The sequence below is a fragment of the Protopterus annectens genome, chromosome 1.part1, assembly GCF_019279795.1.
Source record: "Protopterus annectens isolate FY-2018-M chromosome 1.part1, PAN1.0, whole genome shotgun sequence".
NCBI lineage: Eukaryota > Metazoa > Chordata > Ceratodontiformes > Protopteridae > Protopterus > Protopterus annectens.
In genome coordinates this window covers 535,204,677-535,221,266 of record NC_056726.1, presented here as the reverse complement: position 1 = coordinate 535,221,266, position 16,590 = coordinate 535,204,677, and the positions used below count along the sequence as shown (strand labels likewise).

The 16,590-nt window shown below is 40.6% G+C and overlaps 1 long non-coding RNA gene across 1 annotated transcript in view; it reads right to left on the bottom strand.

Moving 5' to 3' along the window:
- Positions 1-248: 248 nt before the first annotated feature.
- Positions 249-16,590, bottom strand: part of LOC122813348 — a 138,785-nt gene continuing 122,443 nt past the window's right edge. The window contains exon 3 of the long non-coding RNA XR_006366668.1: positions 249-315. This is a non-coding gene — a long non-coding RNA (uncharacterized LOC122813348). The remainder of the gene's footprint in view (positions 316-16,590) is intronic.

Below are 16,590 nucleotides of genomic sequence, written 5' to 3'. Positions count from 1 at the left end.
ACTCTTACACCACTTCCTAAGAGGGCAATTCATGCAGGAACAAATCAGTGCAATAATGAGGGCCAGGAAGTAGATACCCGATGTCAATAGAGAGGGATGAGAAACAAAAAGATGCAAGAATGAGTTCAGATTTATACAAAACCATCAAAGACAAAGTTTTCAGATGACCTAATTCCCCTAATATTGAATCAACACACAGCCTAAGTGGAAGAAACAAAAAGGGTACATTTTAAACTTTGAATTATACTCACAGTCCTTCTTCTTTTATGATTCCTGCTAAGATTAATGGTGCTCTGGCCTTTTGTTTGTCGTCAACTGTATTAAAAGAAAGCACATGTAAAGGTGATACTTTGGGCATATACACAAATCCAGTCTTTCAAAATATTTGTCCTGCATTACCCATATCTCTCCCTGAACCCTATCACCACATCCATCACTGATTTACATTCAGATGGGTTTTCTGCCAGGAAGATATCCAGCCGAAAAAAAAAATCCTGCACTTATTCCAGCTCACCCAATGCCACATAATGCTGAAGACAAAAAATACTCTCTGCATAATCTAGATTACACAGCATAAGACTGTACCAGCATTCTGCATTTTCAGTAGTACAGAACACAGGTCCTATTATTCAATAGGGTAGTGCACAGAAATGTAAATGCCTACTGCACACTACCATTACACCACCACCATGGCCTACCAAAGAACTTAATCACAGAGATGCAGAAGCACTGTCCCATTTTCTTGAATGATGCACAGCAGTGCCTAGTATGACACAGTACCAGGTACCTCTGTGTAACCTGACAACACTACACTACAGTGTAAGGCAGCTGCTTACAACATAATTTACCTTCCCAAACAGCTACAGTATCTACTTGGCAAGGCATAATGTACAGTACTCAGCAATGCTCATACATTGCCATCATCACTGACTATGAGTCATGAATTAATAGCAGTCATTCAACCTGCTGGTGGCAGAGTCATCACCGCATTATGGTAATAAGGGGATCTGATGCTGTACATGCTCCCACTGGTAGGAGCTTGCCAGCATCACATATGGGGGAATGGGCCAAGGTAATTTGCATTAGCCAGTATGCCTGCATTTTAGGAATTTTCACTGCTGGTATGGATTATTTTGCTGTGAAACAGTGATTTGGGGATGGTGTTTCTTTGTGCAACATCTGTATGCAAACCAACATTGTCTGCTTTGCAACACACTAGCAGAAGCCAGGGAGGGATCACTGCAGCCATAACAGTTTTTAGGAGTCCTGCAGCCTGCATGACTGGCCTAGCTGTACAACACTGTACATCCTCTGAACATCTGTTGGAAGGTGTGGACTCATTAGAATAAAGGGTAAGTGGGCTGTGGTGCATGCAGCAGAATCATGCAAGGAGATCTGCATGATCCTGCTCCATGGTGCTAGCAGGGACTGTGAATCAGAGTTTTGTGTACCATTCCATGATGCACAAACCCCTGCAAAATGGAAGTTACTATTTCTGAATCTATCCCACAAACAACATGGTCACATTATTTGTCAACACTTTTTAAATGTTGGTGGCAGTGTGGCGCTCTCATAAATAAAACCACTCGTTTGGTGAAACTGGTCTTATGTACTATTAGATCTTAAAGCATCGCTCCATCTGCTTTTCTGTTTTTATTTTAGGCTTTTTTGTTTCGTCTTACTTGAAGTTATATATTGTGGATGGCAGGGGGGAGATTCCTGGTCTGTGTCATGTTTTTGCATGGATCTAGGACAGTTTTCTCAATTGCTGGATTGTGGTCAATGAATAAAACATCATACTTTGATGGTGAGCATTTGGATGACAGTGCTTTTACTACAGAGCATGCCCATGACAGCACTGACACATTGGTGTCACTGAACTTTAATTCCAGACAGGAACCTGTTCCTTGTACTTCCACACAGTAGCAGTCAATGGATTAAGCAGGTACCAATTACCATTTTTTTTCACGACTAACAAATCTTTAAGAAACTTTGATCTATGGCACTGAAAATACTCAAAAGCATACAAAGAAAACAACAAGGCATCCAAATGACTACACATATGACTCTGACCTGGGGTAGGTATACAGAATGAGAATTCTTTCAAACAAAATGGTGCATCATTCATCATGCGGTTTCTGTGATAGTGAACAGTTTATGTACAAGATTAATAATGATCATTTATTTAAATATTCTGATGCAAAATGCTGTAGAAGCTGTTCAGGGATAGGTAACTCATACTGCTAGACATGGAACTTCAGAATAAAAAAATTACCAGCAACATGAATGATTATAACAGCAATGCATTTTGAAGAGCTAAACTGAAAAATACAGTTAGGTTTGTTAATAAACATCTACATCATGTAATTACAGAAGAAAACACAGGAGAAACCAGTCCATTTTAAAATATTGTGATTCTTCTGTCCCTGATTATAGCAATACTGGGCTCACTTCTCCCAATCCAGATACTGATTTTGAGCCTGAAGAAACATTCTATCAAGTCGTCTAGTACTTTTCAAAAAATGAATACAAGTATCTCAATTGTCAAAGAATGGCTCTAGACCTTCTTTGGTAATAAAAGGAGAAGATATGGTAATACGCTCAGGGAAAGTCACCATAACACTTAAAAGACTGGCAAATGCCTACCTGTAAACTGTCTTCATGGCTGCATTGATTTAGTTTTAAACATTTCTTCTTCTAAGTTGACAAAGGTTAAAAATGATGCATTAAATAATTCATCTACCGGGGAACCTTTGTATTTTGTTCCTCAAACAGATGCCCTAGTAGCTGTTGGACATGCTCCACATAAAGTAATCCCAATCCCTCCGAGCTACACACTCTAGGGACCTAAACCTTGTCACCACAATAAACAGAACATGCTGGAGGGATAGATTCCTGTCCCAGAGACTTCCCATACTCTGGAACAAACTACCTATCTATATCAAACAAAGCTCATTAGCACTCTTCAAGAATAGTCTTGATGATTGGATGGGAGATGGGAAATTCACACCAGGGATCACTTCTGTGGCTCTGCTTGACAGGGGCTCAGGAAAATAATTTTCTTGGGTGGCAAAAGCCAGGGTACCATAATTTTCTTGGGTGGCAAAAGCCAGGGTACCATTTGGCTAGGCTTATATAGGCCCTAGGGCCAATAGCCTAATACCTACCTATGGACCTAAATATTGTATTTCTGAATCCCCAAGTAGCTGAGGATTTGAAATCTTGCTGTAGGAAACTGAATTTGAAGCTTTGGTTTAAAGGCAACCATATTACTGAGAGTGAACCATCTGATGTGGTTCCATTTGAGTTTCAACATTTTACCTTACCCCTCATTATCATCCCATTTTTGAACTGGCAGTTATAAAGGAAATACATGAGTCTAGAAGTTTAGGATGCTTGAACTGGATGCTGTTAGATATAAGGTTCTCTCTCAACATTCTAATACCAAGTACTTATCCATGTTGCTTGAGAACAGGGTCAGCTATAAACACTATTTAAATGCAAGTGATGGGTGGCTCTTTCATAATGGACAAAGCCACCTGATTGGTGAAAATAATCTTATGCACAATTATAAGTTCGTAGGTTCATGAATAATAAGCTAACTGCCCTGAAGGACCATTTAAAGCCTAGCCAACAAGCTGTGGTCATAATCAAACCCAGTATCTTGTTTTATAAGGTGTAGACCTTAACCACTATCCCTAACCTACCCCATATCCTAAATTACCCCATATGTCCACCATGTGGTAAACCTGGAATACAATTATATGAATCATAAATATACCCTTATTGTTGCAAAGAACAAAAGTAATGGTGTAGGCAAACCGTTCCTCCAGTAAACCAAGCATACAAAAGACAAAAATAATGGAGGTAACAGAGCACAGCTTCTAAAATCCAAAGTTCTCTATTTTCAGTAGCAAATAGGTGAGCGCTTTCCCAGCCAAAGCCGCTTCATCAGACAAACATGATGTGAAACTGTGTTACTTTTAAAATAGGCAGCAGCCAATCATACATCAAGCTCAATTAAGAATAAAAATTTAAAAATAACAGCTCATTTAATACATAAAGCATCATAATATTCATCATTAAAAAACATTAAATGTTATAAAAAATTGCAAGTGTGTAAAGAACATAACGAATAAATGTGCTATCTAGCTAAAGGTCTATTAGCCAAAACAGGTTTAATGGAAATCTTGCCATTCTGACCTTTCCCTTTATTTGCTCTCATCCTGATAATCCACTCTAGTTCTTTATTTTCCACCTTATTCTTATTGGGTCCCCCTCTGTTGCCCTTTTTTACCACTTCTATAACCATGAATCTAAAAGTATGTGGATTGCCTAGCTTAGTAATATGTTTAGCTAGGGCACTGGTGTCAGCTTGTCTCGATATATCACAAGTGTGCTCTCTCATTCTGCGGGTTGTCATCCCAATATAGAAAGAATGGCAGAGAGTGCAACATGCTAAATAGACTAAGTTGGTAGTATTGCAGTTAGCATTAGCTTTAAAATGCATCCTCTTCCCTGTGCCCGGATGTTCAAAACTTCCCCCACTATCTATCAAGTGACAGAAATTACATGCATTACAGGGGTATGTACCTGCCAGTGATTGTGTAGATTCACCTATGTCTTATCTAGGATGGCATGGCATCCTCTTGAGGGACCTTTTATTTTAATAAGTATATCTGGGAGTCTCACCCCCTAACATGCGTATTCTCTCATTGGACACGAGTATGTTCCAGTGTTTAGTATACACATTCTGTAAGAGTCTAATATTCCTGGCATATGTAAAAGGTATTCTCATCCCATTATTACTGTTGGCTCTCCACTTACATGTATGAGCTGGAGCAGAAAAGTATGGTTTACCTGTATATTTTCTTGTATCAGATACACTAGTTATTGCCTTCTCAATTTCTTTTTTATTGTATCCTCTGTCCAGGAATCTTTTTCCTAGATATGACATAGGTGAATCTACACAATCACTGGCAGGTACATACCCCTGTAATGCATGTAATTTCTGTCACTTGATAGATAGTGGGGGAAGTTTTGAACATCCGGGCACAGGGAAGAGGATGCATTTTAAAGCTAATGCTAACTGCAATACTACCAACTTAGTCTATTTAGCATGTTGCACTCTGTGCCATTCTTTCTATATTGGGATGACAACCCGCAGACTGAGATACAGAATGAGAGAGCACACTTGTGATATATCAAGACAAGCTGACACCAGTGCCCTAACTAAACATATTACTAAGCTAGGCAATCCACATACTTTTAGATTCATGGTTATAGAAGTGGTAAAAAAGGGCAACAGAGGGGGACCCAATAAGAATAAGGTGGAAAATAAAGAACTAGAGTGGATTATCAGGATGAGAGCAAATAAAGGGAAAGGTCAGAATGGCAAGATTTCCATTAAACCTGTTTTGGCTAATAGACCTTTAGCTAGATGGCACATTTATTCGTTATGTTCTTTACACACTTGTACTTTTTATAATAATTAATGGTTTTTAATGATGAATATTATGATGCTTTATGTATTAAATGAGTTATTTTTAATTTTTTATTCCTAACTGAGCTTGATGTATGATTGGCTGCTGAATATTTTAAAAGTAACAGTACAGTTTCACATCATGTTTGTCTGATGAAGCGGCTTTGGGTGCAAAAGCGCTCACCTATTTGCTACTGAAAATACAGAACTTTGGATTTTAGAAGCTGTGCTCTGTTACCTCCATTACTTTTGTTTTTTATATCCTTATTGTTGTTACATCTATTAATTGTTACTGTAGTTTGCTATATGTTGTTACTCTCTATTGTATTTTGATATGTAGAGCTTACTGCCTCTCTATTCTCTTTTTTTTTTCTTCTTCTTTGTGAATTATTTTACCCAGGTAGTACCTGCAAATTGTCAATTGTGATCAATGCACTACCCTGGTAAACAAATATAAAATAAATACAGTTTCTCTGCCGTTTTTTTTTTTTTTTTTTTACTTGAAGTAAAACACAGCAGGAGAGATGTTTCTTGCCACTGCAATGCCTTTCTGAATGGTTCTGTAATCCCTCTTACAAAACCCTGCATCTTTAGGAACTTCTCCAAAACAAAACTGCTACTGCTATAAGGAGACCTAGAAAAGTTCAGCATTCATCCTTCTCTTGTTGACCTCACTGCTACAGCAGCCACTTTCACCTCTAACTCCTACTAGCACCTAAACAGCTGTACTAAGAAGGCCATCCCTTTCTGGACCAAATAAAGTGGGGAAATTTAAGAGCAGAGCCTCATGGTGAGGCTCATATTAATAAACTGTACAATAAAAAGAAGAAACTGCTTACTATCTAAAATAACATGCCATCCAAACACAAAAAAGCCCTGAAACAGGTTACCAAGAAATTCAAAGTGTAATTATGAATATGAACTTGGCATTGCAGCCTCCACTAAAGACAGCCACAGAATCTTTCTCCACTCTGATAGGAAATTTAGTTTCTCACCACCTTATCCATCTTGCTGCTCAACCACTTCCCCAATTGTCGTCAACAACTCAAAAATCACTCTCTTATCAAGTTATGCTGGCCATAGTCAAAACCAGAACACTGCATCCGTGAGCTCTAATAACATGAAAGACTCCTCTATCAGTATTCTTCATCACAACTTATCTACAGAATACATCTCCGATTGCTGTAAAACTGTCATTGCCACAAAGATGCTACTGCAGGGCAGCCCCACCACTGATCCGGGCAAACACTGACCTATTTTATTTTAACCTTAAAAGTATCACATGTAATGTTATGCAGTGCTACATAGCACGTTTCATTAATTTAGTCACAGGCAATCTCCTGGCCTTACAGCCTTACCAATTTGCTATTGCGTATGGCACATCCTGTCTCCTAAAGCTGGTTAATCTGATTGGAAAAGTCACCACATTCATGGACAACCATTCCATAGATATTACTCATCTTGAATTGGATTAAACCTTTAATACAGCTTCCATGTTGGCATTATTGACTAGCTAACACAACTCAACACAAACGCTTACTTTATCAGGAAGAACTTGCACAGCACTGTAGCTGGTGCTTCCTCTGTGTGTAACAATGTTACTAATGATGTTCCATGGGGATCATCCTTGACTCCTTCCATTTTTTTTTTTTTTTTTTTGGCACAGACTTTTCCGATATCCAGACCCAAGTTCAAGATCAGAGGCAAAGTACAGTTGTGTACTCTTATCATAAATTTAGATGTTCAAGTGTATTCACTGCTGCAGTCCTAACAAATGGGTTATCCAGCTCCGGGTAGCCCTCGATCGGCCTGAATACCAAAGGTAAGGGGATATGACGTCGGCTGCCATCGGATATATAGGGCATCAGTATCCTTGATACAAAAGGAGGCAGCTGACATCACCACCTCAGTCTTTCTTGCCACAAATTTCAAAAGCCCCCAAGAAAACAAAGCTTAGACAAAAAATAAAGTATCCTTGGTAAAATAAACAAATAAAACCTGCACTTTAGGAAAGGAGAGCAGAAGAATACCAAAACAGGGGGAAGGAGGGAGGGAAAAGTACAGTTTTGTACCTACCATAAATGTAGATGTCCGATAGATATGCAACTGCAATCCTGACATATGGGTTATCCTGCCTCAGGCAGCCCTTCGGTCGGCCGGATTCCAAAGTCTGGGTCGGGCGTCGGCTGATGTCGCCTCTTCCCCGACGTCAGAGCGGCTGGGGTATAAAAGCATCAGCCGACGCCATCTTCTTCAGTGTTTCTTGCCCCAGATGCCAGGTGCCCTCCAAGGAAGGCTAAATTTAGAGAATGGATAAAAATTCCAGACATGCACAACAGTAATAAACAGATACACCATAACAGATATCCCCAGCTAATTTGAAAAAGGGGGAGTGGACCCAAAAAAGAGAATTACAGAGGGGTAGGTGGGAGGGAAAATCTGACTGCAGTTGCATATCTATCGGACATCTACATTTATGGTAGGTACAAAACTGTACTATGTCCTTCAAGAATGCAACTGCAGTCCTGACATATGGGTTGAATACCATAGCCAAGCTGGGGGTGGTAGGATCTAAGATAAGGATGGTGTAGCTAAAATGCCCTGCAGGACTGCAGAAGCAAAGCCTGCTCGGGATCTGGAATATAAAGGCAGGTTGTAATGTTTGGAAAATGTATGCACGGAGCTCCATGTAGCAGCTTCTAGAATGTCCTTTGTAGCCACCCCTCTTAGAAAGGCTGTGGAGGTGGCTGTAGCTCTGGTGGAGTGTGGCCTGATATTGGCTGGCACACTTTTTCCATGGAAAGAGTAGCAGAATCTGATGCAGTTTCCAATCCATTTTGAAATTGTTTGTTTGGAAATTGCCTTTCCTTGTACTCCAGCAGCGTAAGCTACAAACAGTTGGTCAGACTTTCTGTTGGCCTTTGTTCTGTCCAAGTAGTAGCGCAATTGCCTGTGTATGTCCAAAGTATGCAGAAGCTTTTCACCTTTATTTTTAGGATTGGGAAAGAAAGTAGGCAGGTGAATTGCTTGATTTAGAGAAACCCTGGATATCACTTTTGGCATGAATGAAGGATTGGTTCTTAAAGAGACTCTTTCCTGATGGAAAATGAGAAATGGAGGTACTGCCATGAGGGCCTGTATCTCCGAGACTCTTCTTGCTGAAGTAATTGCCAACAGGAAAACTGTTTTCCAGGAGAGAAATTGCAATTCTGAAGATGCTGCTGGCTCAAAAGGAGGAAGAGTTAATTTTTCCAAGACGAAGTTGAGGTCCCATGCAGGCACTGGTGGTTTTCTTGGAGGTTTGATATTCTTTATCCCTCTTAGAAACTGTCTTAGCAAAGGATGTGAAAACACAGGTGGATCACAGTTGTATTTTGCTGAAATTGCTGAAGCGTGTATTTTTATAAAAGAATATGAAAGGCCATTGTGAAGCATTTCTGCCAAGTATTCTAGTATCTGTGTGATGCTCATTACTGATGCATCCTGACCCTTGTTGGCATTCCAGATGTTGAATCTCTTCCATTTGGCTGAATAAGTTTTTCTGGTGGAAGGCCTGCGTGCTTCCAGTAAGATCTCTTGAACTTTTTTGGAGAGAGAGATATGGGGAGAAATCATGGAACCCTCCAAGCTGTCAGTTGCAATGTTTGCAGGTTGGGATGAACAGTCCTGTAATTGTGCTGAGTTATAAGCAGAGGCCATTGAGGCAGGAGCCACGGCTTGGTGCGAGTTATGCTCCTTAGTAATGGATACCAGTGCTGTCTTGGCCAGTCTGGAGCTATCAAAATGCCTTTCGGTTGTTCTGCTTTGATCTTCAGTAACACCTTGGTCATTAATGGTAGAGGTGGGAATGCATAGATTGTTAGAGAATTCCAGCTGAAGGAGAGAGCATCCATTCTCCAGGCTTGAGGATGGTGTGTCCTTGAGCAGAACTTCTTCAGATGATGATTGAGGAGTGAGGCAAAGAGATCTATGTCCGGCCTTCCCCATGCATGAGTTATTTCTGAAAAAATGTCTGGATGCAACATCCATTCATGCGGGTCCATAATGTTTCTGCTTAGACTGTCCGCCAGAACATTGTCCTTGCCTGGGACAAACTGGGATTGCAACTGTATGTTCAGTTTCAGGGACTTTTCCCAAAGAGTCATTGTTAGTCTGCAGAGGGGGTAAGAATGGGTGCCTCCCTGTTTGTTTATGTACCACATAACAGTGGTGTTGTCTGTCTTTATTAGCAGATGACCTTGCTGAAGAAATTTTCCGAAGGCCTCAATTGCATGAATCACTGCCAACATCTCTTTTTGATTGATGTGCAGATGCAATTCTCGGGGTGCCCATTGCCCTTGAATGCATCTGCCCTCCATGTGTGCCCCCCATCCATGATCTGAGGCGTCTGTTGTAATGGTTTGGCTCGCTTGAGGTTTGTTGAAAGACATGCCTTTGTTTAGCTGGCTTGCTTGTGCCCACCACAAAAATTCCTTTTGTAGACATGGAATGAGTGGAATAATTGCTTCTAAGTTGTGGCTGTGTTGAGACCATAAACTTTTTAGGTACCATTGTAGTTTCCTTATGTGTAGTCTTGCCAGTGGAATCAGAAGAATGCAAGATGCCATGAAACCCAGGGCCTGCAGGATTTTCCTTGCAGTCATCTGGGTGTGCTTTGTGCTTTGCTAGGCTTTTGAAGTAATCTGGTAATTGTTCTTGCTTTTCTTGTGTGAGGAAAGCCATTTGTGAGTTTGTGTCCAGTTTGGCTCCTAGAAAAATTATTTGTTGGGATGGCAGTAGTCTTGATTTTTGAATGTTGACTGTGTATCCCAAAGCCTGTAGTAAGTGAATGACATAGTCCAAGTTTCTTATCAAGGCTTGCTTGCTGTCCGCTTGTATAAGGCAGTCGTCCAGGTAAGGGTATAATTGTATCCCCTGAAGTCTGCAATGTGCAATTACTGATGCCAGGCATTTCATGAATACTCTGGGCGCAGTAGATAAGCCAAAAGGCAATGCTGAGAATTGATAATGCTCTGACCCTGCAAGAAATCAGAGGTATCTTCTGCAGCTGTGTCTGATTGGGACATGCAGGTATGCCTCCTTGAGGTCCAGAGTAACCAGCCAAGACCCCTTTGCCCAGCATGGGAAGAAGTTGCTGTAACGTCAGCATTTTGAATTTTGGCACGAGAAAATTGTTTAGAGCGGACAAGTCCAGTATAGGTCTCCATTGCTTTTCTTTTCTTGGAACAAGGAACAGTCTTGAGTAGAATCCCTGGCCTTGTTCCTGAAGAGGAACCTTTTCTATTGCTTTGATTTGTAGCAGCTTTGAAACTTGTATGAGTGCCTCTGCCCTTTGATTTTGTGGCAGGTTTGGCATGCCTTGTCTTGTTGGTAAGGTATGGAAGTGGAACCTGTAACCTTTGTCTATTATGTCCAAAATCCATTTTTCTTTTGTAAAAACGTGCCAATTTTTTGAAAATAAAGATAATTTTCTGCCTAAAGGTGCTTCTCTTTAAGCCTTGGTCGGAGGTGTCAAAGTCAAGTCATTGTGATGGTCCCTGTGGAGCAGTAGAAGTCCCTGCGCCACTTCTCTTATTAGTTGGTTGCCATTGGCGGCCCCTGTAGGAGCCTCGGTATTTCCCTCTACCTCGAGCATGCCTGTTTTTTCCCCTTTGGAACTTGTCAGTGTCTGGAAAGGACCAATTCTTCAAAGGCCAATTCCTACTGAACCTTGGTGGCTGAACCTGGAGGAAATCTTTGACTGTTTGTACTGATTTAGCCTTTTCCTCAATTGATTTCAACACACCCTGTGCATTAGCACCAAATAGCTTGTCTTTTTCCAGAGGTGCATCTAGAAGCTTTACTTTAACATGATCTGGCAATGTCTGTTCTTTCAACCAAGCATGTCTACGTATGATGGCCCCTGTCATAGCTGCTCTACGTGAAGCTTCCAATGCATCATAACCACACTGAAGAAAGTGATTGCTAACCTGCTGAGTATTATGAACCAAATCCTGCAAGGCCTTTCTATCTAAAGGCTCAGGAGAGGCTAACTTTTTCTGCAAATCATCCATCAAGAAATCCTGATACTGAAACATATGAAAAAGACAGTTAAGTGCCCTCATGGCAAGGGTGGATGAGGTATAAACTTTTTTACCCCACCTCTCCAGGGACCTAGATTCCCTGTCTGCGGGCAAAGGATTTTTGGCCGTGGAAGTGGCCACTCCTTTGGGCCCCTGAGAAATAGTTTCTAGATCAACAGAGTGAGCCTTAAAGAGATGTTTATGAGTTTCAGGAACCCTGTAATATCTGTCTGGCTTGACAGGAGCAGGAGGGAGAGAATCAGGAGAAGTACTGGAGTCTGAGAACACATCATCCAATACATCTAACACTGGGGTATAGCTAAAGGCCTGTGCTGGGGTAACTTAAGGAAAGTCCGAAGCCTTTTCCTGGAGTCGGAGAAATCCTGGCCCTGCCACTGAAAATGCTCTCTCATGGAGTGGAGAATTTCCCCGAAAGAAATATCCTCAGGAGGAGAGGCAGAGGGAATGGATTCATCGGCATCAGAATCCTCGTAGGCCGGGAAGGATTCTTCCTGGGAATCTGAATGGCCTGACTCACCAGAGGCTTCATCTGAGGAAAGGGTGTCTGCCTGCTCAACCCTAGGCCTTTTGTCTGAAGGCGGCTGAGAACCTCTGTCTGGATGAGCCTTAGAGCCCCTGATTAAAGAAATTAGGTCTGCAGCTAAAGTCATGATCTGTTTATCAGAAGTGGGACCCTGTGAAAAAGATTTAGGAGGGTGAGACTTTGCCTGGCTGGCAGCCTTAGCACGTGTGTAGGCCTTGATGGACATAGACACAGGAGGCCTAGCTGCCCCACGTGCTGGAGTAACTTGGTCCACCGGTATGGTGTCAGGCAAATCTTGGGCTTCGGTTTCAGGAGGAAAATCAACAACCGGCACCGGGGTAGCCTTCCGGGACCGAAGTGTGCGGTAAAGCGGTGTCGTCGGCCTGGAGCGGTTGAATTACCGTCTCCGAAGAGACCGATGCACTCGCGGTAGGCTTTAGCGTGGTGTTGGTGGAAATCGCGGGCCGCAAATGTCGGTCCCGGTCCTTCCGTTTTTTGGAAATATGTGCTGTCAGTAGTTCCGATGGCATGATACAGGAGTAATTTTCCCCAAAAAAGTCTTCAGCAAATTCTGCCCGGCGCCTAAGTGTGCGCTTATTGAAGCAAGCACAGGCAGCACAGGCCGAGACGTCGTGGTCTGGGCCGAGGCAGGGAAGGCAGTAAGAATGGAAGCCCTTATGAGGTATTTGTTTACCACAAGACAAGCAATTATTAACTTTTGCAGTTTTATCTGACATCGGCTGAGGCAAGAAAAGGTTCCCCAACAGGGTACTTAGCTTTTTGATGACTTCGGATCTGAAAACACAGGAGCTGGCCGACCAGCACTTGCGAACTGCTTCTGCTTCGGGCACCGCGCGGCAAGAAAGACTGGAGAAGATGGCGTCGGCTGATGCTTTTATACCCCAACCGCTCTGACGTCGGGGAAGAAGCGACATCAGCCGACGCCAGACCCAGACTTTGGAATCCGGCCGACCGAAGGGCTGCCTGAGGCAGGACAACCCATATGTCAGGACTGCAGTTGCATTCTTGAAGGACATCCAGGATTGTAACAGTGAATAGACTCGGACATCTACATTTATGGTAAGTGTACACAACTGTACTATGTTCGTGTTTCACTGTTGCAGTCCTAACAAATGGTTGATTACCAAAGCCCAGAGAAGAGGGAGGAGGTACCAACCCAATCAAGGATTAGAAAGAATGCCCTGCAGAACAACAGTGGCAAACCCTGCCCTGGATCTAGAAAACAAAGGCAAATTATAATGCTTTTTAAAAGTGTGTACAGAAGACCATGTGGCAGCCTCTAAAATGTCTTTAGTAGGGACACCCCTTAAAAAAGCTGCAGAAGTGGAGGCTGCTCTTGCAGAGTGGGTCCTCACACCTTGAGGAGGAACCTTGCCATGAAAGGAATAACAGAAAGTAATACAGTGTGCAATCCATTTAGAAATGGTTTACTTAGAAATAGCTTTGCCCTGAGCTCCAGTGAGTTGTATGATTACTGTCTTATTGAGTGCCCATCAGTTCCGTTGATTAAAGGATTACCGAAAATGCACAAGCAGCAGATTCCTCCACCATTACGTCCCATAGTTGCAGGAAATAAATTGTTAACAGAGAACCTATCCATTTATCTAGAATCCAAATTAGGACCTTTGGTACGAACAGTTTCAACCATATTAAAGGATACACAACAACTGTTAAATGATTTAACATGCATTGATCTAGGTACGGTTTTGACCACACCTCTGCTCCTAGTAACAATGGATGTTAAGAATTTATTTACAGTGATACCAAATGAGCAAGGTATAGAGGCTGTTAGAGAAATAATGTGTAGGAGTACTGTCATTGATAAGGAAACTCAGTCCCTTATAGGTATCTTCCTGGACTTAGTTCTTAATAATAATGTATTCTCCTTTAACAAGATGTTGTACAAACAAGTATGGGGGGTTGCTATGGGCACCCCCTGTGCCAACTCATATGCCAAACTTAGTCATGTACAATTGGGAATATCATTATGTTTTTAAAAGCAAATATCGCGACAATATAGTGCTATACAGACGCTTTGTAGATGATATCCTTGTGTTCTGGAGAGGTGATAGTGATTCCCTAGAGGAATTTCGAACATATATAGAATCGACTACTGATTACTTAAGATTCACTCTGGAATATTCCTCTAAAGCAATAAATTTTCTGGATGTGACCATTTCCATTAATCCAGATTTTACTATAACAACTAAGATATATAGAAAAGAATGCTGGAAGAATGCCATCCTCCAATATAGTAGTATGCACCCAAGACATATTTTTGCAAATATAGTTAAAAGTCAGTACATGAGAATATGCAGACTCTTTAGTAATGAAACCCAAAGGAAGCTAGAAATTCTAAATCTAAGGGAGCTATTCCTGATGAGAGGATACCCCATTGAATTAGTGGAAGATATCACCAAGGACATCGTACCCTCCATTAATAATGGACATATTCAGAGTAGCCATCCTTCTAGCTGTAAGTCACCTGATAGAAATAAAATGACTAAGACAGTTAATGATTCATTGAACCATCCACCACGACGCTCTGAATGCAGGACAAATGTCCCATTTGTTACCAGGTATACCAATGATAATCATAACATTACTCGAATTATCAGTAGAAATTGGCATATCCTGGTAGCTAACCAAGATATAAGAAACATTGTAGGCAATACTCCTAGTTTTTGCTACAAAAATAGCAAAAACTTAAAGAGGCTTTTGTGCAATGATAGGCATTATCCTGAGAAGAATATTTCTAAAATATCTGGTAATTTGCTACACCAAGGGACTACACCTTGTAGTAAATGTAATATGTGCAAGCATATTACCAGAGAGACACATTTCTATATTCCAGGGTTGAATAAAGATTATCATTTTAATGCACGAGCTAACTAACACCTCAAATGTTATATATCTGGCTACATGTGATAAATGCCAGGCTTATTATGTAGGCTTAACCAGCAGAGAGCTTAAGAAACGTATTTACAATCATGTATATGAAATTAAGAAAGCAGTTACAACTAATGCCTTGGCAAAACATGTAATAGAATTTTCAGATCATAGGTTTTATTTTCGTGTCATACAAGTAGTTAGAAGATTGAAAATAGGAGGGGATACTATGCTGCATTTAGAGAATATAGAACTTGAATGGATCCTGAGTTTAAGAGCGCATATACCTCCAGGTTTAAATAGCACAGTTAGTTTGAAGTCTTTATTGGCTTCTAGATAGCCATATTATTATTCTTATTACTTAGGTATGGAGATGTTTTGTTTCTTTTTTGCACATATGGTATACATTGTTATAATACTATATATTAATTTCACTACCGTTATGTGTTTATAAATGAAGTAGTATTTAGTAATAAATGTATTTTTTATTGATCATATAATATCTGAGATGCCAGATACTAGTATTAAGTATGTTTTAATTAATATAATGCATAAATGTTTAAATGTTTTATTATATGCATACATTTCTTGATGTTCAAGATTGCTCAGACTAATCAGTTATTTAATATGCTGCTCTAAGTATTTGAACATTACAGTTTTTTGATAAGCTAGCTATTTATATTAACTTTTGAGCTTGTATTTCATATATATGTTTTCTTTTCAAAACTGCATTTTAAAGTTGTATTTTTTTGAATGTGCATTTCCTAATTTGCTTTTTAAAACCTGCATTTTTTAAAAAAATCTGCATTACTTAAACTTGCATCTCTATAGAATGCGAAAACAGATTTGAATGCAAAGAGTTAAGAACTAGTATATTTTTTCATTTAACTACTTAATTACTAATTATCTAATTAAGTGAAAGAAAAAGCGGGAAATTAAGCAATTACATTTCTGCTATTTAAACATCAAGTTTTTCATTGAATATTGTAACCTGAAGAAGCATACAGTCTGTATGCGAAAGCGCTTGTTTCTTAATAAATTATTCAACATCTGTATATCGTGGTGATCCTTGCTTGTTGTTCCTAGGAGCAAAACTGACCAATAGCTGAGCTAATTTCCAAAGGTCTTTAGTCCTGTCCAGGTAGAACCTGAGCTGTCTGTGTACGTCAATAGAATGCAGGATCCTTTCACCTCTATTTTGAGGATTAGAAAAGAAAGTAGGAAGGTGGATAGACCGATTAAGAGTCAGACTAGAAACCACCTTCAGCATAAGAGAGGGATTGGTCCTCCGGAAGACACGATCTGCATGGAAGCTGAGAAAAGACTCCACCAGCTATCAAAGCCTGCAGTTCTGAAACTCTCCTTGCTGAAGATATAGCCAAGAGAAATGCAGTTTTCCAAGACAGAAACTTTAAATTTTCAGTGGCAGCTGGCTCAAAAGGAGGAACAGTGAGTTTCTCCAACATAAAATTAAGGTCCCAGGCCGGAGTAGGTGCCCTTCTGGGAGGTTCCAAGTTGCTAGCACCTCTGAGAAACATTTTCATCAGGGAATTGGGGCTGGTCAAAAGAACAGTAAGCAGAAACAGCTGAAG